The sequence below is a fragment of the Moschus berezovskii genome, chromosome 6 (assembly GCF_049115385.1).
Source record: "Moschus berezovskii isolate FMDL1 chromosome 6, NW_MosBer_1.0, whole genome shotgun sequence".
Lineage (NCBI taxonomy): Eukaryota > Metazoa > Chordata > Mammalia > Artiodactyla > Moschidae > Moschus > Moschus berezovskii.
In genome coordinates, this window is record NC_142465.1 from 49904451 (window position 1) to 49929237 (window position 24787).

General features: G+C 41.8%; 1 protein-coding gene and 1 long non-coding RNA gene across 9 annotated transcripts in view; one reads left to right on the forward strand and one right to left on the reverse strand.

Annotated features, from left to right (window-relative positions):
* The window catches only part of LOC148777609 (uncharacterized), a 147275-nt gene that overhangs the window by 97792 nt on the left and 24696 nt on the right, over nucleotides 1-24787 (forward strand). The gene's annotated exons all lie outside the window — the stretch shown is intronic.
* LOC148777610 (uncharacterized) overlaps nucleotides 1-24787 on the reverse strand; it is a 131270-nt gene that overhangs the window by 8612 nt on the left and 97871 nt on the right. Inside the window, exon 4 of one of the 8 annotated variants that reach the window (XR_016037604.1) lies at nucleotides 7722-9304. The exons of the other annotated variants lie outside the window; for them this stretch is intronic. The gene's annotated coding sequence lies outside the window, so the exon portion shown is untranslated. Of the gene's footprint in view, nucleotides 1-7721; nucleotides 9305-24787 lie in introns of those variants that run through there. 8 annotated transcript variants of the gene reach the window in all.

Consider the following 24787-nt stretch of genomic DNA (forward strand, 5'->3'; position numbering starts at 1 on the left):
CATCTTCTTTTGTATTATGTGATTTGTTTGACTTATTTGATCACAAGTAATACAATTTCTTTTTTTTTTTAATTGTTTATTTGTTTGCTTCAGGTCTTTGTTGCAGTGCATGGGTTTCTCTTTAGTTGCAGCTCGGGCTTAGTAACCCCAAGATATGTGGAATCTTAGTTCTCCAACCAGAGATTGAGCCTATTTCCACTGCACTGCAAGGCAGATTCTTAACCACAGGACTACCAGGGAAGTCCTCACAATTTCTATTACTTGTATAATTTAACAGTCAACCATTTCACTTCTCCCAGCTCAGGCCCCAAGCCCTTGATGGCCTTCACAGCCTTGCCTTTTCCTCACTTACTCATCCATCTTCTGCTCTCCAGTCACCTGGCTGTCCCTCTATCCCTTGAGAGGGTCTTTGCCTTTTGCATTCTTTCAGCAGTGTTCTTCCCTAACCTCTTTGCCTAGGTCACTATGGCCCCTCCTTTGGTGGCTTTCAATTTCTACAACGTGTCCTCAGTGCAGCCCTCCCTGGACTTGAGACCAGGTAATATTTCCTGTTCCATGCTATCCTACTATATTTATCTTTTACAACATTTACTACAAGTTTAATGAAATAATTGATTTTGAGAGTCATTGTATAATGCTGAACAACTCCAGTAGAACATAAGCTTCATCCTGTCAGGGACCAGGGCCTGTCTCATTTGCTGATTAATTCCCAGGGCCTAACAGAGCTCCTTGTACATAGTAGGACCTTGAAACACACTTTTTGAAGGAATCAAAAAGTAAGTGAATGAGATTTTTTGGAAATCTTGAGCATAGTTTCTGATTCCTTTCAATCCTTTCATGAAAACTTAGGGATCTGAGGCTCTCATGTTGGAAATATTGATTCCTTTTCCGTTCCTTTTTAGGACTGATTTGTGTATTGCAGGTAATGTTGCTCTGTAGTCCTTTATACTTAGAGTGCATTTTGGGAATCTCCACAAAATGCCTCCTCTAGAATTCCCAGTGCCTGTAAGTCTGTGAAGGTCCTCTGCCCGTGAACAAAGGAGGGACCTAAGAGACCTTTAATAATGAGAACGTGAAAGTGAAGTCACTGTCCAACTCTTTGCGACACCATGGACTGTAGCCTGCCAGGCTCCTCTGTCCATGGGATTTTCCATGCAAGAATACTGGAGTGGGCTGTCATTTAGGAGAGCTACTTATTTCCTGGGCTGTGTGCTGCCCAAGAGACTCTCTCCCTATCTCCAGGAACTACTTCCTCTATGCTTGTCTCCTGGCTCCCACGACATCTTGTCAGCTCCCATCCGACATCTTCAACTTCAGATGCAAGCTAGTCTTTTGCTGTCTCACTGGAGTTTCTCTGTTGGACAATTTCCTGTCCAGGGATCCTTATGAGAGTATGCTGAAATTTCACTCCTGATGTCATCAAGAGAGAAATGAACTAAATTGAACTCTAGAGAATGTGCTTTAATACGTAAGAGCACAGCCAAGAAATTGCTGTGTTGAGCAAAGGAGGAAATCAGTCACCATAAAACTCATGCTGTAGGACAACTCATTTCCAAGCAAGATCATAACGGGAGTCGTCTAAACAGAATTAAACTTCAATGATTTTTTTAAACGACCATCAGACTATGATAAACATTTCATTTCACTTAACTAAAAGGTCAGAATTTTTTGATGTTCCAGTTATAGGGGCAATATGTTTTGCATATGTTCATCAGAACTTAATGGATGATTTCTGTTATAAAAAAGTTTCAGCCATGTTGAAACTCCTGATGGATGATCCCTAGTGGAAAATCCTTTTTGCTGCTCACCCTATAATTGGATGTTATGGCTATCCACACAATTCTTTCTAATGATTTCTGAAAAGGAGAGGCCGCTAGCTTGGATGTTTCGTTTATTGCTTGTCAGAGGGCAATTTTTGAATGAATATCACCTTATAAGAAGCAGAACTCTTCCATTCTCAGAGAAAAGTGATGATAATTAGACTGTACGTATGTTTCCCTTTTTGAGATACCACAGAATTTGTTTATGACTATCTTTAGCATGAACAGGAAACTTACAATGAAACTCAAATGTAGGGGAATAAAGTTAAAATGTTATAAAACTCATGGAAAATCTGTTCCAAATGATCCAGTGGCTTTAAAAAGTCCATTTTAAAGACATGAGAATGATGCGGCATAGTTGTTTTGTTCAGTAGCAGGGAGGGGCATTGCTGTGCCAAACACACTTTCTGGTCTTATGACCAGCTGCTCATTTTTTGTCAGAAAAACAGCTGGGTGGGACCACAGCTAGTCTCTGGCTGTGGGGAGAAGTTTTTCTTCTGTGAGCAACTGACAAGTTTGTATTAAAGGTTACACCAGGAATTTTGGCTCCTTAGCAGCACCCTAACCCTAACCTTAACCTCAACACTAAATTTGGTTTCAAAACAAGACCGTTTATACGAGTAATCTGAGGAGACAGTGTTCCAGGGAATTCACATCACCCCTTAAGAGGTCACCAAACATTCTTCACCACTCTTAGTTCCTCTACTGGTCAGATCTGCACCATCAGTTCAGTTCAGTTTAGTCGCTCAGTCGTGTCTGATTCTTTGCGACCCCATGAATCACAGCATGCCAGGCCTCCCTGTCCATCACCAACTCCTGGAGTTCACCCAAACTCATGTCCTTCAAGCTGGTGATGCCAACCAGCCATCTCATTCTCTGTCATCCCTGTCTCCTCCCGCCCCCAATCCCTCCCAGCATGAGTCTTTTCCAGTGAGTCAACTTGTCACATGAGGTGGCCAAAGTATTGGAGTTTCAGTTTTAGCATCAATCCTTCCAATGAACACCCAGGATTGATCTCCTCTAGAATGGACTGGTTGGATCTCCTTGTAGTCCAAGGGACTCTCAAGAGTCTTCTCCAACACCACAGTTTAAAAGCATCAATTCTTCGGCGATCAGCTTTTTTCACAGTCCAACTCTCACATCCATACATGACCATGGGAAAAACCATAGCCTTGACTAGACGGACCTTGGTTGGCAAAGTAATATCTCTGCTTTTTAATATGATATCTAGGTTGGTCATAACTTTCCTTCCAAGGAGTAAGCGTCTTTTAATTTCCTGGTGCAATCAGCACCTGCAGTGATTTTGGAGCCCCCCAAAATAAAGTCAGCCACTGCTTCCACTGTTTCCCCATTTATTTCCCATGAAGTGATGGGACCAGATGTTATGATCTTCATTTTCTGAATGTTGAGCTTCAAGCCAACCTTTTCACTCTCCTCTTTCATCAAGAGGCTTTCTAGTTCCTCTTCACTTTCTGCCATAAGGGTGGTGTCATCTGCATATCTGAGATTATTGATATTTCTCCCAGCAGTCTTGATTCCAGCTTGTGCTCCTTCCAGCCCAGTGTTCCTCATGATGTACTCTGCATATAAGTTAAATAAGCAGGGTGACAGTATATAACCTTGACACACTCCTTTTCCTATTTGGAACCAGTCTGTTGTTCCATGTCCAGTTCTGACTGTTACTTCCTGACCTGCATACAGGTGTCTCAAGAGGCAGGTCAGGTGGTCTGGTATTCCCATCTCTTTCAGAGTTTTCCACAGTTTATTGTGATCCACACAGTCAAAAGCTTTGGCATAGTCAATGAAGCAGAAATAGATGTTTTTCTAGAACTCTCTTGCTTTCTCCATGATTCAGCAGATGTTGGCAATTTGACCTCTGGTTCCTTATCTGCACCACAGGGGACACTTATCCACTGGGATAAGCCAGGGTATGCTGCTGCAACAAAAAAGCCTAAAGTCAGCTGGCATTGTTTTAGGTTTTGCTGGTGGATGATGAAAAAATGTTTTCCTACGTAGGAAGTCTGTTTCTCTTTCCCTCTGATCTGGAGACAGACAATGGTGGAGGTGGTGGTTGCTCCATCCACCTGGTTCCTGGAGTAAGGAGATGAACAGTATGGCCCCCTGACCTACATTGCCTATAAGTTTCTGTGACTATCCATTACCAAGATTTAGTGACATCACTGACTGATACCACATCTCTTGCAGTATTATAGATAAATAGATGCACACTCATGCAGGTGAAACAGATGGCTTAGGACTCTAGTCAAGGGCTGGGGAAACCATGTCTGAGCTCTGTTAACATGGCAGGCTGATTCATTTGTGTCTGGTAGAGTCATGAAAAGTCATTGATTTTTCCATCAGCTACTAAATCTTCAGTCTGATGAGGTCATTCTGATCCTACGTGACCCTCAGAGTGAATACGATCTTTTGCAAAGAGAGCAAAATAACATTTTTTTGGGGTGGGGGGTTCAGCATTACAGGTAGGGTGAACAACCATTCCCATTTGCCTGGGACTGGGAGATTTCTCAGAACACAGGGCTATCAGTGGTAAAACCAGGCAAGTTCCAGGCTAACTGGATGAGTTCAGTTCAGTTCAGTCACTCAGTCGTGTCTGACTCTCCGCGACCCCATGAATCACAGCACGCCAGGCCTCCCTGTCCATCACCAACTCCCGGAGTTCACTCAAACTCATGTCTACAGAGTCAGTGATGTCATACAGCCATTTCATTCTCTGTCGTCCCCTTCTCCTCCCGCCCCCAACCTTTCCCAACATCAGAGTCTTTTCTAGTGAGTCAACTCGTCACATGAGGTGGCCAAAGTATTGCAGTTTCAGCTTTAGCATCAGTCCTTCCAATGAACACCCAGGATTGATCTCCTTTAGAATGGACTGGTTGGATCTCCTTGCAGTCCAAGGGACTCTCAAGAGTCTTCTCCAGCACCACAATTCAAAAGCATCAATTCTTCGGCGATCAGCTTTCTTCACAGTCCAACTCTCACATCCATACATGACCATGGGAAAAACCATAGCCTTGACTAGACAGACCTTTGTTGGCAAAGTAATGTCTCTGCTTTTTAATATGCTATCTAGGCTGGTCATAACTTTCCTTCCAAGGAGTAAGTGTCTTTTCATTTCATGGCTGCAATCAGCATCCGCAGTGATTTTGGAGCCCAAAAAAATAAAGTCTGACACTGTTTCCACTGTTTTCCCATCTATTTCCCATGAAGTGATGGGACCAGATGCCATGATCTTAGTTTTCTGAATGTTGAGCTTCAAGCCAACCTTTTCATTCTCCTCTTTCACTTTCATCAAGAGGCTTTTGAGTTCCTCTTCACTTTCTGCCATAAGGGTAGTGTCATCTGCATATCTGAGGTTACTGATATTTCTCCCAGCAGTCTTGATTCCAGCTTGTGTTTCTTCCAGCCCAGCGTTCCTCATGATGTACTCTGCATATAAGTTAAATAAGCAAGGTGACAATATATAGCCTTGACGTACTCCTTTTCCTATTTGGAACCAGTCTGTTGTTCCATGTCCAGTTCTGACTGTTGCTTCCTGACCTGCATACAGGTTTCTCAAGAGGCAGGTCAGGTGGTCTGGTATGAGTAGGTCACTCTAATTACTGAGGTGATATCTCCTAGCAACAATTAAGATTCATGCAGCATAGACTCCCACTTTACGTTGCAATTTATTTCCATCATAATATTTATTACATTGTGTTGTAAATGACCTAGATGTGCAGTATCTATCTGCCCACCAAACTCTGGGCTCCTGGGACCATGGACTGTTTCCTTTCCACTTTATATTCCCAATATCTTGGATGGTGCTTGCCACTTCAAAAGAGCACAATAAATATTTATTGAATGGATGAATGGACGCTGTTTCTCTGTTATTTTTCATTCCCCAAACTGGTATGTTGTGATTGGCTTTTTCTCCTTTGAAGATCAGTTCTGCCTAGATACTAATTTAACTACAAAGCAGGGCAAGACTTCCCTGACTGCAGCTACAAGCTTGTGTAAAGCTTTCACTGTGACCCATAATGTGAAATTACATAAACTCAGCACTGAACTTCAGCATAAACTGATTCCTTATTAGACTGACTGAATAATTGAATCTCCTTGTTTGGCATTTGTTTAAAGACATGCGACAAATGGTGAATATTTGAAGCTGTGGAAACAGATGTTAAAAATTTGGTCTAGCTGTTTCTGGTAACTGGGACTATTGTGACTGAAGACCCAAGCTTCCAGGTCTGTCCCCACCTTTGGAAATGCAGAACAGCCTGCCCACCCCACCCCACCAAATGCCCTCCAAACCAGAGGCAGGAGGAAACGCCTGCCAGTCCATGGGCACGCCTCTTGATGGACTACGTTCATGCCCTAAAGTTAAGGGCAGCTAACAGTGGCCTGAGAAACTTGGTCTGGAGAACTAGAGCGAGGTCTCTTCCAGTTGAATATTTTCGTAACAGGCCTTAGAGGTATGCTGAGAAAGAGTTTGATTGTTCTTGACGTACAGACTAAATCCTCAGATGTTTTTGTTTTCATTCATTACCCATGATGAGTGACTCCTTAGTGACTAACCTTTCCTTTTTTGTCTGTGCTGGGTCTTTGTTGTGTGGCCTGGGACTCTTTTGTTGCTGTGAGAAGGCTTTTTCTGGATGCAGAGAGTGAGGCTACTTTGTGGAGCTCAGGATCTGGAGTATCACGGCTTCAGAAGTTGCAGCTCACTGGCTCTATCTAGAGCATGGGCTGTCTAGTTGTGGCACACGGGCTTAGTTGCCCTGTGGCATGTGGGATCTTAGTTCTCAGAACAGGAATTAAACCCATGTCCCCTGCATTGGCAGGCAGATTCTTAAGAACTGAACCACCAGGAAAATCTTGATTAAGCTTTTCTGAGAAGTGATTTAAATTCTAGAAGGAGGTCCTGTGGAGTAGTGGGAAGATCACTAAACTTGTGTTAAGAGGACCTAAAAAACATATCCTCAGTTTCATCATCTGTAAAATGTGTTTAATAATATCTACCTTTCTTACTTTATGAGATAGCTTGTGGGGGTCAAAGGAGATAAAGCCAGGGAAAACAGTTTGAGGACTGTAAAATGCAGAATGAATATAAGATGTATATTTTCTATCTCTTATGAATTCACCTGATTCTTCTATAACAAAACTTATCTAAACTTGCCACTGCTTTAATATTTCCTTTTGTAAATCAATTATACTTCAATAAAAAACAAGGGGAGGCGGAAACCCTTCCTTTTATTTATTTTTCTCATCACAGAAAGGTGATAGTCTGTGCCTTGTAGGTGTGTTTTCTTTATGACAGAGGAAGGCACAGGTCCTATGATCTTACTTGTATATGTATGTACTAGTTCATGTCCAAGATCATGCAACTAAATATTCAGTTTAAACACAAGTGTATCTATCTCACTGCCCATGAAATTTCTATCACATTGTATTACCTTCCACATTTTAAAGGGTTTCCCACCATTTTTTAAAATATCGTGGCTTTGGTATACAAGTTCATTTTGGGCTTCATCACATTATTTTCTAGATTTTGATTATATTTCTTCATTGTTTGTCACTCCAGACTGAAATATCCTACTGCTTATTCTGGCAGTCCTTTCCTTTTCCTTGCTTTTATTTGGACCTGTCTTGAGACATAACAGCTAAAGCTGCATGTAATATTCCAGGTGCAGGCCCTCCTAGGTTGGGTACCAGGGTAGGAGAATGTTTCCAGATGTATTGCTGATGCTTATCATGGAACTCAGGTTATCATGAGCTGTTTTGGCTGAAGTAGGGCAGTTCCAATGGAACATCCTCCAGCTTCAGCCAGCAGCTGTGTGGCCAGGCATTAGGGAACACGATGTCTTAAGGTCTCTGAAATTCTTTCATTTATTTATTCAACAGGTTTTTTAAAAAGTACAGATCCAGTGCCAATATCTGGTCTATTTGTTGTGGGTAGGGTATAGAATAAAACACCCCAAGTCCCTGTCTTCATGGACCAAATCCAGCAGTGTGGAGAGACAGCTAACAGATACAAGAGTGTAATGTCAGTTGATAAACACTATGTAGAAGAATAAAGTTGGCTGAGAGGAAAAGGGGACGACTGGGCAAAGGGCTTTGCTTTTGACATGGAATGGTCAGTGACATCGCTGATAAGGTGACATTTGAACAGAAACTTGAAGGCAATAAAGGTTACCTCAAGGAAGAACAGCCCAGGCAGAGAGAAAGTACAAAGGTTGCAGGGAAGTTTTGTGCCATGTTTGAGGTTTGCTTGTACAATTGGAGCTAAGTGAGTGTGGAGGGAACTGAGGAGATGAGATAAGCTCAGAGCTTCAAGGTCAAGGAAGGGCAGATCATGTATGGTCTTATAAGTTTTGGTGAAGTACTTAGGACTTTATTATAAGCAAAGAACTGATCTGATTGGACTTATTTAAGACACTCATTCTGTTTACCCTGAGGAGAATGGACTATGGGAACGGAATGAGGCCCATTACCCAGCTATTGTAATAATCCAGATGAGGGGTGACAATGGCTTGGTTCAGGGTGATGGCAGAGGTAAGGGCCAGATGTCATTGAATCCTGGGAATAGACTGGATATGAGAGAAAGAGGAATTACTGATGACTCCAAGGTTTTCAGTTTGAGAAACTCCAAAAACTGGATGAATTGAAGTTGCCTTTTATTGAGAGGAGGAATACTATGGGAGGCATGTTTTGTGTGTGTGTGTATGTTTGCAGGTGGTAGTAGGGACTTAGGAAATCTATTTTGTGTATTTTAAGTCTGAGCTACTTCCATGGAAGAATTTCAAGGAGGCAGCTAGACATGAGTATGAAGTGTTTGGAGGAGAGGTTTGGGCTGGCTTTAGAAGTTTGAGGTTATGAGATCACCTAGACAGACAGATAAATCAATAAGAAATAAGCCAGAGCACTGAACCTTGGAGGACTCAAACATACCAGATAGAGTTTGTGGAGATAGATGGAACCAGTAAAGAGAAGTAGTCACTTAAAAGCTATTCTGGCGGCTGTGTAGCAGCAGCTACTGTAAATACTGGGCTTATATATTAGAGATCTACTCCAGGGTGGGGGGAGGGGCATCAGGGGAGATTTATGCTTGTGCATGTGGCTGCTACACAGGATCATAGTGATAAAGCACACACACAAGAGCCCTTTCTTATCATTACCAGATCTGTAGGAGGTTGGCCAGTCACTGCCAAAAATCAGGATGAATTAGTTTATATCAGGGGAATTTGCTTAACTGAATTGAATCAAAAAGATCATATATTCCTGATGAGTAAGTGAAAGTCACTCAGTCGTGTCCAACTCTTTGTGACCCCATACAGTCCATGGAATTCTCCAGGCCAGAATACTGGACTGGGCAGCTGTTACTTTCTCCAGGGGATCTTCCTGACCCAGGGATCAAATCCAGGTCTTCCACATTGCAGGCAGATTCTTTAGCATCTGAGCCACCAGGGAAGTCCATATTCCTGATAATATATCTATAATATGATAGAAACAAAGAGCTCTCGATACTATAGATACACAAACCATAAGCATGTGCACTTATGAATCTCCAAGATTAGACATAGCACAATGCATATTAGCAAAATCATCTGTGTGCATGTTAGTCACTCAGTCGTGTCTGACTCTTTGTGACTCCTGCCAGGCTCCTCTGTCCATGGAATTCTCCAGGCAAGAATACTGGAGTGGGTTGCCATTCCCTTCTCCACCGGATCTTCCCAACCCAGGGAATGAACCTGGGTCTCCTGCATTGCAGGCAAATTCTTTACCGTCTGAGTCTATATAATACACATAAATAAAGTTTGGGCTTTGGAACTTTTTTTTTTTCTGATTGCAATTGGTATTTCATTTTCTAAATAGGTCACCTCACAAAAAGCTTGTTTACCCCATGATGTATCTCAGGTGTGGATTTAATTATTCGAATAATTTTCACTTCTCAAGCATGTTAAGAGTTTTCTTCAGTTGCAGTTTTGGACAGCAGCAACTGCTTCATCTGATAGACAATCAAAACCATCTGTGCAAGATGGGTGACATACCAGTAGATTTAAAAAAAAATTCTGCTTTCATTCTATGGACTCTTGCATCCCTGCCCCCAACATTGTCACCATACCACCCCTAATCTGGCCACCTAGGAGTTCAGAAGGAGAGTTAGAGTCAGAGGACAAAGGTATCAAATTCTTGGTTAAGCTGGCAGAGTCTTGATCCTTGTATTAAGATTTAAAAGAATAGTAGCAGAGATAAGGCTTCTTTGGGCTGGGTCACAGAAGGGAGAATTGGAGAGGGATTGGGAGGAGGTGGTGCTGGGACACTAATGAGATGCTGAGAAGTGGCTATAACTTGTACACCTACTTCATTATTTCCAAAGATGCGAGGGGTTGGGGTACAATGTTGTGAATTACCAAACCTCACATGTATTTAAACTTTGTGGTCTAAGTCCTAGAAAGAGATCATTGTTTCCTCTGACTTAATTTCAGAGGAGGAATGCCGGGTCGGGTCTGTCACCAGTGAGACCACCAGGGATGTCCAGTGGAGGAGTGGTGCTAGGGGGAGAGTGTTAGCCTTGGTAGCAGAAGCACAGTGGCTTTGAGTCTTCTCCATGGAGCACTAGCATCCTTTAGATGAATGCACTTCTCTCCAAGAGGCAGGGCAGTAGAATGGACTTGCTGCCCTTGACAGGCCCAGCAGGGCCTCTTTTTGACTGTGCTCATCTTCATTCTTTCATATGCTTTCTTGGAGAGCTTTCTTTGTGCCACAAATGTAGGTTTAATATCTGCTTCTTTGTCTTCCAGTGCTATCTCTGTTATAGCATTTACTTTACTGCACTGTATCTGCTTATCTGTCTCCCCTACTAGATTATGAGCTTTTGGAGAACAAAGACCAAGTTACAATTGTCTTTATATTTTCTAACACCCAGGAGAGTACCTGGGTCATGGTAGGTAATCAATAATGACTTGTTACATTATAAGGGAAAACAGATGGGTTCACTTTATGCCATGAGTTTTCTGTTACCTGGTGTGAGTAACTGGAGTAGGTAAAGGAGAATGACTTAGGTAAGAAATGAAACACTTTCTGCTCAATGGACATTAAATAACAATAATTAACCACCTACATCGTATCTTCTCATCTTCATTTCCTTTCCTTCAAATAACAGATCGAAGCCTCCTTTCTCTGGAAAGTCTTTGCTGATTATCCTTCTTACAATCTGCCAGTCAGTCTCCTCCTTCCTATAGCATTTCCTGTTATCATTTTGTAGCCATAAATATATATTCCTATATTTTTGGGGGGTTCTAAAATCACTGAAATCAGAAGATGATTGCTTTTTGGCAAAAGCCTTGACAAACCTAGACAGTGTGTTGAAAAGCAGAGACATTACTCTGCCAACAAAGGTCCATATAGTCAAGGCTATGGTCTTCCCAGTGGGTACTTACAGTCGTGAAAGCTGGACTGAAAAGAAGGCAGAGAGCCGAATAACTGATGCCTTCAAACTGTGGTGCTGGAGAAGACTCCTGAAAGCCCCTTGGCTAGCAAGGAGATAAATCTAGTCAATCTTAAGGGAAATCAACCCTGAATACTCCTTGGAAGGACTGATGCTGAAGCTCCAGTATTTTGGTCATCTGATGGGAACAGCTGACTCACTGGAAAAGTCCCAGTGCTGGGAAAGACTGAGGGTAGATGGAGAAGAGGGCATCAGAGGATGCAGTGGCTGGATGGCATCACTGATGCAATGGACATGAACTTGGGAAAACTTCGGGAGATAGTGAGGGACAGAGAGGCCTGGCATGTTGGAGTTCATGGAGTTGCAGAGTCAGACATGACTGGGTGACTGAACAACAAGGACTTAGAATCAAATAAAATATAATCATGATCAATAACATGTCAACAAGATAAAGCTGCAGCTGTAATCCTTTCAAAAAATTTAACATGCCCCAAGTCCTATAAAACTGTCATAAATGCACATTGATTATCCAAGAATATCTGGATTATGTAAAATCTATGCAAAAACATAAAATCTGCTCTATTATGAAAATTTTCCCCAAGCTAATATACACATTAAAATGAATATTTTCAACACATTTATTCTGCATTTAAATTGTAAATGGAACATTGGAGGGTTGTTAAGGTAGTTTAGGAGTCTTTTAATATGATCTTCATGATGAAGATAATCACAATGGTGTGATCACTCACCTGGAGCCAGACATCTTGGAATGTGAAGTCAAGTGGGCCTTAGGAAGCATCACTATGAACAAAGCTAGTGGAGGTGATGGAATTCCAATTGAGCTATTTCAAATCCTGAAAGATGATGCTGTGAAAGTGCTGCATTCAATATGCCAGCAAATTTGGAAAACTCAGCAGTGGCCACAGGACTGGAAAAGGTCAGTCTTCATTCCAATCCCAAAGAAAGGGAATGCCAAAGAATGCTCAAACGACCGCACAGTTGCACTCATCTCACATGCTAGTAAAGTCATGCTCAAAATTCTCGAAGCCAGACTTCAGCAATATGTGAACCGTGAACTTCTATGTTCAAGCAGGTTTTAGAAAAGGCGGAGGAACCAGAGATCAAATTGCCAATATCTGCTGGATCATGGAGAAAGCAAGAGAGTTCCAGAAAAACATCTATTTCTGCTTCATTGACTATGCCAAAGCCTTTGACTGTGTGGATCACAATAAACTGTGTAAAATTCTGAAAGAGATGGGAATACCAGACCATCTGACCTGCGTCTTGAGAAACCTGTATGCAAGTCAGGAAGCAACAGTTAGAACTGGACATGGAACAACAGACTGGTTCCTAATAGGAAAAGGAGTATGTCAAGGCTGTATATTGTCACCTTGCTTATTTAACTTCTATGCAGAGTACTTCATGAGGAAAGCTGGGCTGGAAGAAACACAAGCTGGAATTAAGATTTCTGGGAGAAATATCAATAATCTCAGATATGCAGATGACACCACCCTTATGGCAGAGAGTGAAGAGGAACTCAAAAGCCTCTTGATGAAAGTGAAAGAGGAGAGTGAAAAGGTTGGCTTGAAGCTCAACATTCAGAAAACGAAGATCATGGCATCTGGTCCCATCACTTCATGGGAAATAGATGGGGAAACAGTGGAAATGGTGTCAGACTTTATTTTTTGGGGCTCCAAAATCAGTGCAGATGCTGATTGCAGCCATGAAATTAAAAGATGCTTACTCCTTGGAAGGAAAGTTGTGACCAACCTAGATAGCATATTAAAAAGCAGAGACATTACTTTGCCAACCAAGGTCCGCCTAGTCAACGCTATGGTTTTTCCAGTGGTCATGTATGGATGTGAGAGTTGGACTGTGAAGAAAGCTGATCGCTGAAGAATTGATGCTTTTGAACTGTGGTGCTGGAGAAGACTCTTGAGAGTCCCTTGGACTGCAAGGAGATCCAACTAGTCCATTCTAAAGATCAATCAATCCTTGGTGTTCATTGGAAGGACTGATGCTGAAGCTGAAACTGCAATACTTTGGCTACCTCATGCGACAAGTTGACTCACTGGAAAAGAGTCTGATGCTGGGAGGGATTGGGGGCAGGAGGAGAAGGGGATGACAGAGGATGAGATGGCTGGATGGCATCACTAACTCGATGGACATGAGTTTGAGTGAACTCCGGGAGTTGGTGATGGACAGGGAAGCCTGGTGTGCTGTGATTCATGGGGTCGCAAAGAGTCGGACACGAGTGAGCGACTGAGTGACTGAACTGAACTGAACTGAGCGGCTTCCCTGGTGGCTCAGATGGTAAAGTATCCACTTGCAATACAGGAGACCTGGGTTCAGTCCCTGGGTTGGGAAGATCCCCTGGAGAAGGGAATGGGTACCCACTCCAATATTCTTGCCTGGAGAATCCTTTGGATGGAGGAGCCTGGCGGGCCACAGTCCATGGAGTTGCAGTGTCAGATATGAGCAACTAAGCACAGTACAAGGCAGCAAGTTAGAAGTTAGGCCTCCTTGCCCTTCATAGGTTGTCCTCTCCAAAGCAGGATCTTCCAACTCATTCACTTGGTCCTGTAGTCACGCCTGAATTAGCAGGCTCAACAAATGTTTCCTGTAGTTTCTGACAATAGTAGTGTGTCTTTTCTCCTCATAAAAATGGACCCAATATTTCTAACCTTCTTCCTCTCCTTTTCTTTTTCTTTGTTTAAAGCTAAAGGCATAGTTGTTCAGTAGAGACCAAAGCAGAGTCAAGGGAAGACATGGAATACCCCCAAATCACTCAAGTGCCAGTTCCTTCTAGAAATGAGTCTTCCTTGATTTAATTTTTATTGTGAGAGCAATAAAGCAATTCCTGACTGTGAGTAAACTCCAAAGGAAAAAAAAAAACCTTCCAAAACATCTATGATATGATTTCTAAGAAGTCTGGCTGTGTTTTATTAAAATTCAATAAAACAATAAAAATGTATTGAAGGCCTACTGTGTGCCAGGCCTGATGTGGGGCTCAGAGGAGACTGAGAAGAAAATGATACAGTTTGCCCTTCAAGGAGTCCAGGTGAGGTTGGGAGTTTAGAAAGCAGAACTTGAGCCTAGTCATGGGCACTTCCTGTAAGATGACAGTGGACTTGGGGAAGTACTCCCTGGGGCACTTTGGTCATGTGACCAATGGGCTTTTGATTGATACTGATCTACAATCAAGTTTGGTAAGAGAAAGGACCTTTATAGAAACTGTTTAACAAGAAGCCTCTGTGTTTTTCTAGTGAGATTTGAGTATTAAAATTTGCTTCATGTTTGATTAAGAAAAATCTCATAATCCCACTGAAAACATGATTAACATGTTTGGTGAAGGCTGATATTATAGGCAATTGGGAATTCAATTAAGAAAATACAAGGGTGAAACAATAATGTTGAGAAAAAGGTATCCTTAGCCTTGTAGTGTGAAACATATTAATATTATTCAGTTCAGTTCAGTTCAGTTGCTCAGTTGTGTCCGACTCTTTGTGACCCCATGAATCACAGCACGCCAGGCCTCCCTATCCATCACCAACTCCCGGAGCCCACACAAACCCATGTCCATCGAGTCAATGATGCCATCCAACCATCTCATCCTCTGTCATCCCCTTCTCCTCCTGCCCCCAATCCCTCCCAGCATCAGACTCTTTTCCAGTGAGTCAGCTCTTTGCATGAGGTGGCCATAGTATTGGAGTTTCAGCTTCAGCATCAGTCCTTCCAATGAACACCCAGGACTGATCTCCTTTAGGATGGACTGGTTGGATCTCCTTGCAGTATAAGGGACTCTCAAGAGTCTTCTCCAACACCACAGTTCAAAAGCATCAATTCTTCAGCACTCAACTTTCTATATAGTCCAACTCTCACAACCATACATGACCACTGGAAAAACCATAGCCTTGACTAGACGGACCCTTGTTGGCAAAGTAATGTCTCTGCTCTTTAATATACTACCTAGGTTGGTCATAACTTTCTTTCCAAGGAGCAAGCGTCTTTTAATTTCATGGCTGCAGTCAGCATCCGCAGTGATTTTGGAGCCCAGAAAAATAAAGTCACCACTGTTTCCACTGTTTCCCCATCCATCTGCCATGAAGTGATGGGACCGGATGCCATGATCTTAGTTTTCGGAATATTGAGCTTTAAGCCAACTTTTTCACTTTCCTCTTTCACTTTCATCAAGAGGCTCTTTAGTTCTTCTTCACTTTCTGCCATAAGGGTGGTATCATCTGCATATCTGAGGCTATTGATATTTCTCCCAGCAATCTTGATTCCAGCTTGTGCTTCTTCCAGCCCAGCGTTTCTCATGATGTACTCTGCATATAAGTTAAATAATCAGGTGACAATATACAGTGTTGATGTACTCCTTTTCCTATTTGGAACCAGTCTGTTGTTCCATGTCTAGTTCTAACTGTTGCTTCCTGACCTGCATACAGGTTTCTCAAGAGGCAGGTCAGGTGGTCTGGAATTCCCTTCTCTTTCAGAATTTTCCACAGTTTATTGTGATCCACACAGTCAAAAGCTTTGACATAGTCAGTAAAGCATAAAGATGTTTTTCTGGAACTCTCTTGCTTTTTCCATGATCCAGCAGATGTTGGCAATTTGATCCCTGGTTCCTTTGCCTTTTCTAAAACCAGCTTGAACATTTGGAATTTCACGGTTCACTTATTGCCGAAGCCTGGCTTGGAGAATTTTAAGCATTACTTTACTAGCATGGAGCCAAATTGCATGGACTGGTCTGTATTTATGTGATGTAGCTATTATTTGTCTCAGCGTTTTTAGGAGACAACTAGCCCCACACTTCAGTGAAAATAACACATACACATATGTGGTAGTGTTTGGGAGAAATAATCTATCAAAACACAAGACATGCAAGCAAATAATTAGTGGATGCAATTCAGATGTTGGTGATTATATTGAATATTTTTTGTCTGGAAAGTGGTTGTTTTGTGGCAGACTTATCCACTTTTTTTTGACTTATAAAATAATTCTCAAGTGACTTTTCATAAAGATGAATCCAATTAGAAACAAGACCTCGAAGGTTTTCTTTTTCTCAGGGGCTGCACAGTCCTGTTTCTGGAGCCATTGGTGGTTTAGTTGCTAAGTTGTGTCTGACTCTTGTGACCCCATGGACTGTAGCCCACCAGGGTTCTTTGTCCATGGGATTGCCCAGGCAAGTGGGTTGCCATGACCTCCTCCAGAGGATCTTCCTGACCCAGGAATTGAACCCAGATCTCCTTCATTGTAGGTCGATTCTTCACCATCTTAGCCACCAGGGAAGCCCTTGGAACCATTGGTCTGAGCTTATTTTACATATATTTTGCATAGAATGCACTTCTAAAAATAAAGTATGACCTCAGTGGAAAATTAAGCAAAACTAATAGTTGTCTCCACAAGCATAATGCTCTAGAAGTCAAAATAATAATAAGTAAGTGCAGATAATTAAGAAGCAGGTGCAAGACCTAGAATCCCCTCAAGTCTCCACTGTAATCCCTTCCTATCTACTCAACTGCCTGGTCTCTCCTCCCTTCAGTTTAGGCTTTACTTGGTCTCCCTAGTTACTTGCACTAGTCAGACATCTCATCACCAGGTCCCCTTCAGTAGCTTCCTTTGGTACTCAGAAGAAGGCCACATTCTTTAGCATGGCACACGAAACTTCTGGCTTTTGAGGTTCATCTCCCACCATTACAGTACACCCTGTGCTCTCACCTCACTGCACCCTTCACAGAACGTGCCTTACTCATAACTTCCTGCTTTGCATATAGTATATCTTGTGCCTAGAAAGCAGTTCAAAGTATCGCCTCTTCTGTGAGATCTTTCCCAATTACTCCAGGAAAAGGAGTGGTCCTTCTCTGTGTGAGGTAATTCTACTAGAGCACTTTTCAATGGCAACCCACTCCAGTGTTCTTGCCTGGAGAGTCCCATGGACCAAGGAGCCTGGCAGGCTACAGTCCATGGGGTTGCAAGAGTCAGACATGACTTAGCGGCTACACCACCACCACCACTCTTCAAACACATCATCGCTGTGTTTCAGTTTATCAAACTGAAACTTTTCATGCCTTGATTGCCACTAAGTCCCCAAAGTTTGAGTTGGAAAAAATAGATGCCAAGTACTACCATATTTCAAAGTGAGATGCTAGACAACACATGCCGGGCTTGCAAAGAAGATGCTTTAAAACTGGTTTTGTGAGCTCATTATCTACTTCTAGGATATCAAAGAGCTGCAGATCAGAGTGGGAGGGAAGTCTCCTTCCAATAGCATCGATAGTGTGTGCTGTATGGTCTCTCCTCTGGCCACTAGAGAGGAAATGGAGAAGGACTTCCCTCCCTTTGCGGATCAGGACCATTCAAGAGAAAAACAGAAATCCTATGAGGTTTGAGGGCAAAGGGATAGTCACTGATTTTGTGCTGAAAATACTGAGGGCAAGAGATCAAGGCTGGAGCCACCTGCTGCTGGCACAGCAAAGAGAGACAAGTCTTCACAGGGAATAAGCTACAATTTCATTCATGATTACTGGCAAGAGCTTGAGTATCTTATTGTCTAGAGATGGGACTTATAGGAGCAAAACAAACGAGCCATTTTTTAATCCTGCTAAAGAAGATGGCCCAAAAGAGAGCTGTGACTCTGGTAGAGGAGGTGTGATCCTAGATGGTCTGAGTCAGAGAGAGGAATCGGAGGTCAGAAGAGAGGCATTGCCCATATCTAGGGGCTATTCAGAAGGCTTTAATGGATGTGCTCTGAGATCCCACAAAAGCAGCCCATCATAAAAAGTCAGCATAGAAACCTCCAAGGTCAGAGAGTACCTCTGCAGATCATAAGTGCTACAGATGTAAGAAACCTCCCATTTGGTTTCTACTAGGTTGGGGAGGGGCAATTGCCCTGATCCTCCGGGTACAGGGCTGGCTGGGGACAGAGTGCTTTCATATGGACATTCAACCAAACCTTCTGTCTTCAGGCCTCCCCCGCCCCCCAACCCCCCTTACCGACCCCTACTTTCAGAGGTATCTGGAACCTCTCATTCCTAAGCCTTTCTGGGGTTTTGTAGCCCAGAGCAGCTTACTTCTGTGCTTCTCCCAAAGCTGTTTCAGGTCCTTGACTTTCCAGCTCCCAATATTCTGCTGCTTTTGCTTCCTCTTTGTGTGTTTATGCCTTAAACAAAATCCTTTTACCTCACTTGGATATGGGGCAGGGGAAGCTGGGAGAAATCAATGACAAAATATGAGTGTTCAATCCACCATGTATAATTTGAAATATATATAACTTTTATAATAAGAAAAAATAATTGTTGTTGTAAAAAAGAATTGAGTTGGAGATATAAAATATATATGTCCATATTGACTGATGCTAAAACTGAAACTCCAATACTTTGGCCACGTCATGTGACGAGTTGACTCCCTGGAAAAAACTCTGATGCTGGGAACGATTAGGGGCGGGAGGAGATGGGGACAACAGAGAATGAGATGGCTGGATGGCATCACCAGCTCGATGGACATGAGTTTGAGTGAACTCCGGGAGTTGGTGATGGACAGGGAGGCCTGGTGTGCTGTGATTCATGGGGTTACAAAGAGTCGGACACAACTGAGTGACTGAACTGAACTGAAAGTTAATAATACAAAGCAATGCATTGCTCTTTTGCAAAATAAACCAGGCAGACAGTGGTTCAGAGTTTTGATAAGGTATCCATCACTAGAGGTGAGGTGAGGTCGCTCAGTCGTGTCCGATTCTTTGTGATCCCATGGACTATAGCCTACCGGTTCCTCAGTCCATGGAATTTTCCAGGCAAGAGTACTGGAGTGGGTTGCCATTTCCTTCTCCAGGTCCATCACTAGAGGCTGAGGTTATTAGAGTAAGGCTCCCTGGCAGACTCTGAATAATGGGTAGAATTTGGATTCTTTAAGGGAATAGGTCTCTAATTCATTTCTTTATTAGCAACCATGTATAAATCAAGATATTATCTACTGTGGTAGCCATTGCTTTGAGCATCTCAACATACATTTCCCTTGTTATCCTTCATTTTGATGAGATGAATTCTCACTTGGAGAGAAGGAAGTGAGCACAACAGAGAGAAGCAGAGCCTGAAGGCAGAGAACCCTATTGATCAGACTTGAGCCTGATCCAGCTGCATCTAAAGTTAGAATGTCCTGGACTTCTAAGTTGCAAGAGCCAATAAATTTCTATCCCCACTCCCACCTCCCCACCTTTGTTTTCTAAGTTAGTTTTAGTTGGCTCTCAGTTACTTGCATCAGGAAGAATCCTGACTAATATAAGTAATGAGATGGTGTTTAACTGAATTTTAGACCACCACCACCATGGGTAGAGTTAGACCTCAGTGGATTGTCTAAATTGAAATTATAACTTTAAACTTTTTTCTCATTAAGCTTATTGGTGTTCATAATTACAATCCTTTGACTCAAGGCAGTACAGGAACAGATGAGTGTCTGCATTTTCCCTTTGGAGCTTGTTATTTTTCTCATAACAGATGAATTATTTGTAAGCAAAAATTAAAGATAAAAATCAATTCCCATCATCTTAAAGAGAATGTGGTGAGTATATCCCTAGAGATATGAGGGCTGCCAGGTAATTCATCTATAGAGGGCCGCTGGAAGGCAGAGCCCACCACGCTCCCAGAATTCATAGTTTTATGCTTGCAGATGAGAAGGTTTTGCTGCAGCAGCCAGAGCAAAGATAGCAAATCTCTAGGTGACCTGGCAAATTACTCCATAACAGCTAACTAATACCAGATAATTAATAAATAAGTGCACACTGTGGGTCTACTGTTGTTTTCAGTGCTTTTTATGTCCCGCCATAAACCTGATTATGTACTGCTATTGTCACCCCTCCCATTTTCCAGATGAGAAAAATTAAGGCAAAAATGGTTAAGCCTGGATAGGCAGCCAGGCAGTCTGATGCTGATGTGGCACGTTCTGAGTCACTCTGCTACACTGCTCGAGGGCATGAGTCAATTTACAAAAGCATTCTGTGTTGTAATAGCAAGTCTCAGTCTCCACTGACAAACCAGGGGGATTGGGATTTGAGGCAAGAGACAGAATTACTCGGATAATCAGGAAAAGGGAGAAATTCAAATTCTACATAAAATGCATTTCTTCATTAACTTTAATGATGGTGGATTTTTCTTGAGATTTTAAATAGTCTTACTAAAGAAAAAAAGGCTTAATTACATTTCCGAAGAATTGATGCTTTTGAACTGTGGTGTTGGAGAAGACTCTTGAGAGTCCCTTGTACTGCAAGGAGATCCAACCAGTCCATTCTAAAGGAGATCAATCCTGGGTGTTCATTGGAAGGACTGATGCTAAAGTTGAAACTGCAATACTTTGGCCACCTCATGCGACGAGTTGACTCACTGGAAAAGAGTCTGATGCTGGGAAAGGTTGGGGGCGGGAGGAGAAGGGGATGACAGAGAATGAGATGGCTGGATGGCATCAGCGACTCTGTGGACATGAGTTTGAGTGAACTCCGGGAGTTGGTGATGGACAGGGAGGCCTGGCGTGCTGTGATTCATGGGGTCACGGAGAGTCGGACACGACTGAGGGACTGAACTGAACTGAACTGAACATTTCCAAATTTCCACTTGGAATTTCCAAATTTCCATTACCTCTCTTTGTGATATTGTGATATGTGATTAGGTGTTCAGTCATGTCCAGCTCTTTGCAACCTTTTGGACTGGCTCCTCTGTCGGTGGGATTTTTCATGTAAGACTAGTGGAGTGGGTTGCCATTTTCCTCCTCCAGGGGATCTTCCTGACCCAGGGATCAAAGACAAATCTTCTGTGTTTCCTGCATTGCAGGCAGATTCTTAACCCACTGAGCCACTGGGGAAACCACTTTGTGACATTAAAAGTTTTATCCACATACCCTATTATTGAGACAGAGTGTTCGTTACTGGCTTGCAATCTCCCCCAAACCCCTAGACTTGCATCCCCACCCTTTTTTGGTAACAGATCCTGGTTATGTGCAGACATCATATGATCACCCCTTGTTCTGCAGGATGGGGAAATCCTTGCCTTGGCTTGTAAGGCCCTAAATGACCAGGCCTGCTTCAGTAGCTCTCTGAGTCTGTCTCTGACCACCCTCTCCCTGGTTCACCTTGTTTTAGTTGTACTGGCCTCCCTGTTGGACCACGAATATCCCAGAACTGTCCTCCTCAGCACTGACTATTCTCTCTTCTCAAATGCTTTCCCCTTACATAGCTCCCTGCTTCTTTCAAGACTACTCAGATGTTCCCTTCTTATGAGGTCCTTGACCACCTTATTTAAATACATTCCCAGTCCCTGTTACTCTGCTCTAATTCTTCTTTTATCCACAGCACTTATTAGTTTCTAACATGCTACTTAACTTTTAAAATTATGTTTATTTGTCGTTTCTGTATTCTTCTAGAATGTATACTTTCTGAAGACAAAGATACTTGTTATGTGTTCATTGATGTATCTCATGTGCCTAGAAAAGTGCATAGCATGTAAGAGCCACTAAACAAATATTTGTTGAATGAGTGAATAAATGAATGATCAAATACCAGGGGTTGCTGGGAAATATTTTCCTATGATAAGAGGAAGAAAGTAGAGACTCTTTGCTCTTCTCTGTAGTCTATTTTCTGCCTTTGAGACCCATTGTATGAGGATATGATGTTTGAGCTGCTATAGCTTTCTCACAACTTAGGAAGAGTCTAAGAGAACTACAGCCCTGCCCCTGAGCTCTGCCTGTGCTCAGTTACTGAACCAACACTAGCCAAGAAAGTTCTCCAGATTTCTTGCTTGTGAAAAAATTAAATCCTTTCTTTTAAAGTTAACTATTAGCCTGGTGGGCTACACTCCATGGGGTCACAAAGAGTCAGACATGACTTAGTGACTAAACAACAACATTACTTAGGCATGCTGTTACTTGCAGCTAAAGGCATCCTCAACTGATGCAATAATTTAGTAAGTCACGTGGTAAAAAAGAAAGAAATTTGGTTTTTAATTCTGCTTCCTGGCATAGAGTTCCTAAAATCCTTGGAATTTCCCTAGTGATAAGGTGATAGAAATGTCTTTTGTTCTAATGAGGTGACTGAAACCAAGGGTTATAGTGTGAAAGGGCTGTCTAATTTTGTGGATCATCAGCTTCCTGAAGAACCTTTACTAAAATAGACTGTGAGAATGAGAGCTTGGTGGCAGTACCCTTGGATGTGAATTCTGCAGAGTGGAAGAGCATGTTTGAGCTGAGATCCTAAGAGGAACTAGCCAGGAATAAAGAGAAGGATGGGAAGAAGAGATTCTAAGCAGAGGCAATGAAACAGGTAACTAACTTAAAATACTGAGTGCTTACTGTGCCTGGCACAGTACTGATATTTTAACAGTAGCATTTAAAGTGCTATTTGTGATATCCTTATGAGTAGGTACTATTATTACCCTAGTTTACAGATGAGCTAACTGAGGATTAGAGAGGTTAAGTCAGTTGCCTAGAATCACAGCTTATAATTGGTGGATCTAAGATTCAAACCAACTTGAGAGTATATAATAGATGTCACACACTATCCAAGATACTGGTAACAATGAACAAAACACAATTCATCTCCCCCTTCCCCCGTGAAGCTAATGTTTTGATGCTCTTAATAGAGCATTACAGAAGTGAATATGGGACAGAAACACCTGGCATATTTAGGGAGCCAATGGCTCCTGCGTCTCCAAAGGAATCTTGGGAACTTGCTGCCATGTTTGGGGAGATCAGTTGGACCGTTGGAATGCCAAAGTTGGTTCCCTGAGATTGCGTTTGGGCTTTAGGGACATTTGTACCACTTGTTTAAAAATGGATGAAAATTTATTTTTATTTTAAAATTTCTTACAAGTATTTAATCTGTCATGAGAGAAAAACAAGTCCCAAAGAGGGAAATGCACACAGTGCTGTACTCCATGTCCAAAAAAAAAAAAAGTGAATACTTATCTGCTGCCAATATGCTTAATTAGGGTAGACAAGGGAGGTACCATTTAAAATTATGGTTTTGAAAAAAGATACTGAAGGAAATGGTCAGAGATCTATTCCAGGTATTTTTTTTTAATACATATTTTTTTAAGGTCTGTTTTACAAGAAGAGGAACTCAGACAAAAGTGGGACTATTATAAAATATAGTTTTATAGTAGATTTAGCAGTGTATTTCTTTGAAACTTGTCATTCCTGCAAAGCAGAGAGGTTAAGTTTTATAATAGTTGCCACAACTATTTTTGGTTTTTTAGGAATGTTGTTTAAATTGCCTTCCCTTTTCTAGCTAATTTGCTGAAGTAAAAGTATATCAGAAGATTAATATACTTTTATTTATAGAATAATAATACTTTATGACTGCTGAGCTGATCACATATGCTAGTTCATTAAATCCTCCCAATGCTGTGAGATATAAATTATAACTGATATCTCTTTACATATGGAAAACTGTGGTTCAGGAAGTTTATATGATCTCCCTAAGATCGCAGTGGTATAGCTGGAACCTGAACTTGGGAATTCTGACTACAGCTCTTGACCTGATTGGGTCAGACCTACTGGGTACAGCATTAAGAGAATGGGCTCCAGTGTCAGTTGGATTTTAGATTGTTCCTTAACTGTACCTTTACAAATGATTTAACCTTTTCAATCCTCAGTTTCCTCTTCCGTAAAATGGAGCCAATACTACCTACGTCATAGTTTTGTGGTGAGGAGTTAATGATTATTACTAACTGTAAAGTGCTTATTTGGCACACAGTATATGTTAAGTGAATGGTTTTTAGTATTATTGATAAAGAATAAAGGAGAAAAGTATTGACTTAATAGTGTCTTCTTATTTGGAAGGAAATATTAAAACAGTGGTTCTCAACTGGGGGCAGTTCTGCTGCCCATGAACTTTTGGCTGTGTCTGGAGATATTTTTGGTTGTCACAACTGAGAGGTGCTAAGACCAAGCAGGTAGAGTGGGTGAGAGCAAGGATACGCTAAACATCCTACAATGCTCAGGTTAGCCCCCACAACAAGGAATCATCAGGTCCAAATGTCAGCAGTGCCCAGGTTGAGAAACCCTGTATTAAAACAACAAGGACTTGTTGAGTCTAACGGAAGTGCAGTTGATCACAATGTTTAAAGTTATTATGTTGTAGATTGAGTATATACTTTTAATGAGGTGTGTAAACACCAATTCTCCAAGCACAGAAGAATCTGAAAATTAGAGGCCATATATTATCTTGGCCAGTGGAGAAAACAAAAATGAGTGTAAGGAAATGACATAGTTTATGTTGGACATATGAGTAGAGTGATAATCTGAAGTTTCTAATTGGAAAATTCAACAGTTTAAAAAAAGTTCTTTGTGGTTTAGAGGTGACAGTTCTCAAAATTGTCAACTTATAATTATTGAAAAAATAAATTTTCACATAATGAGACAGCTTAAATTCATTAGCAAACGGCCTTAGCTAGCTTTCCATCATTCTTCAAACACTTTTCAACTTTAGTATCACCAGTAAGACATGATTTAATATTTTTAAAAAAGGAATTTTTATCTAAGT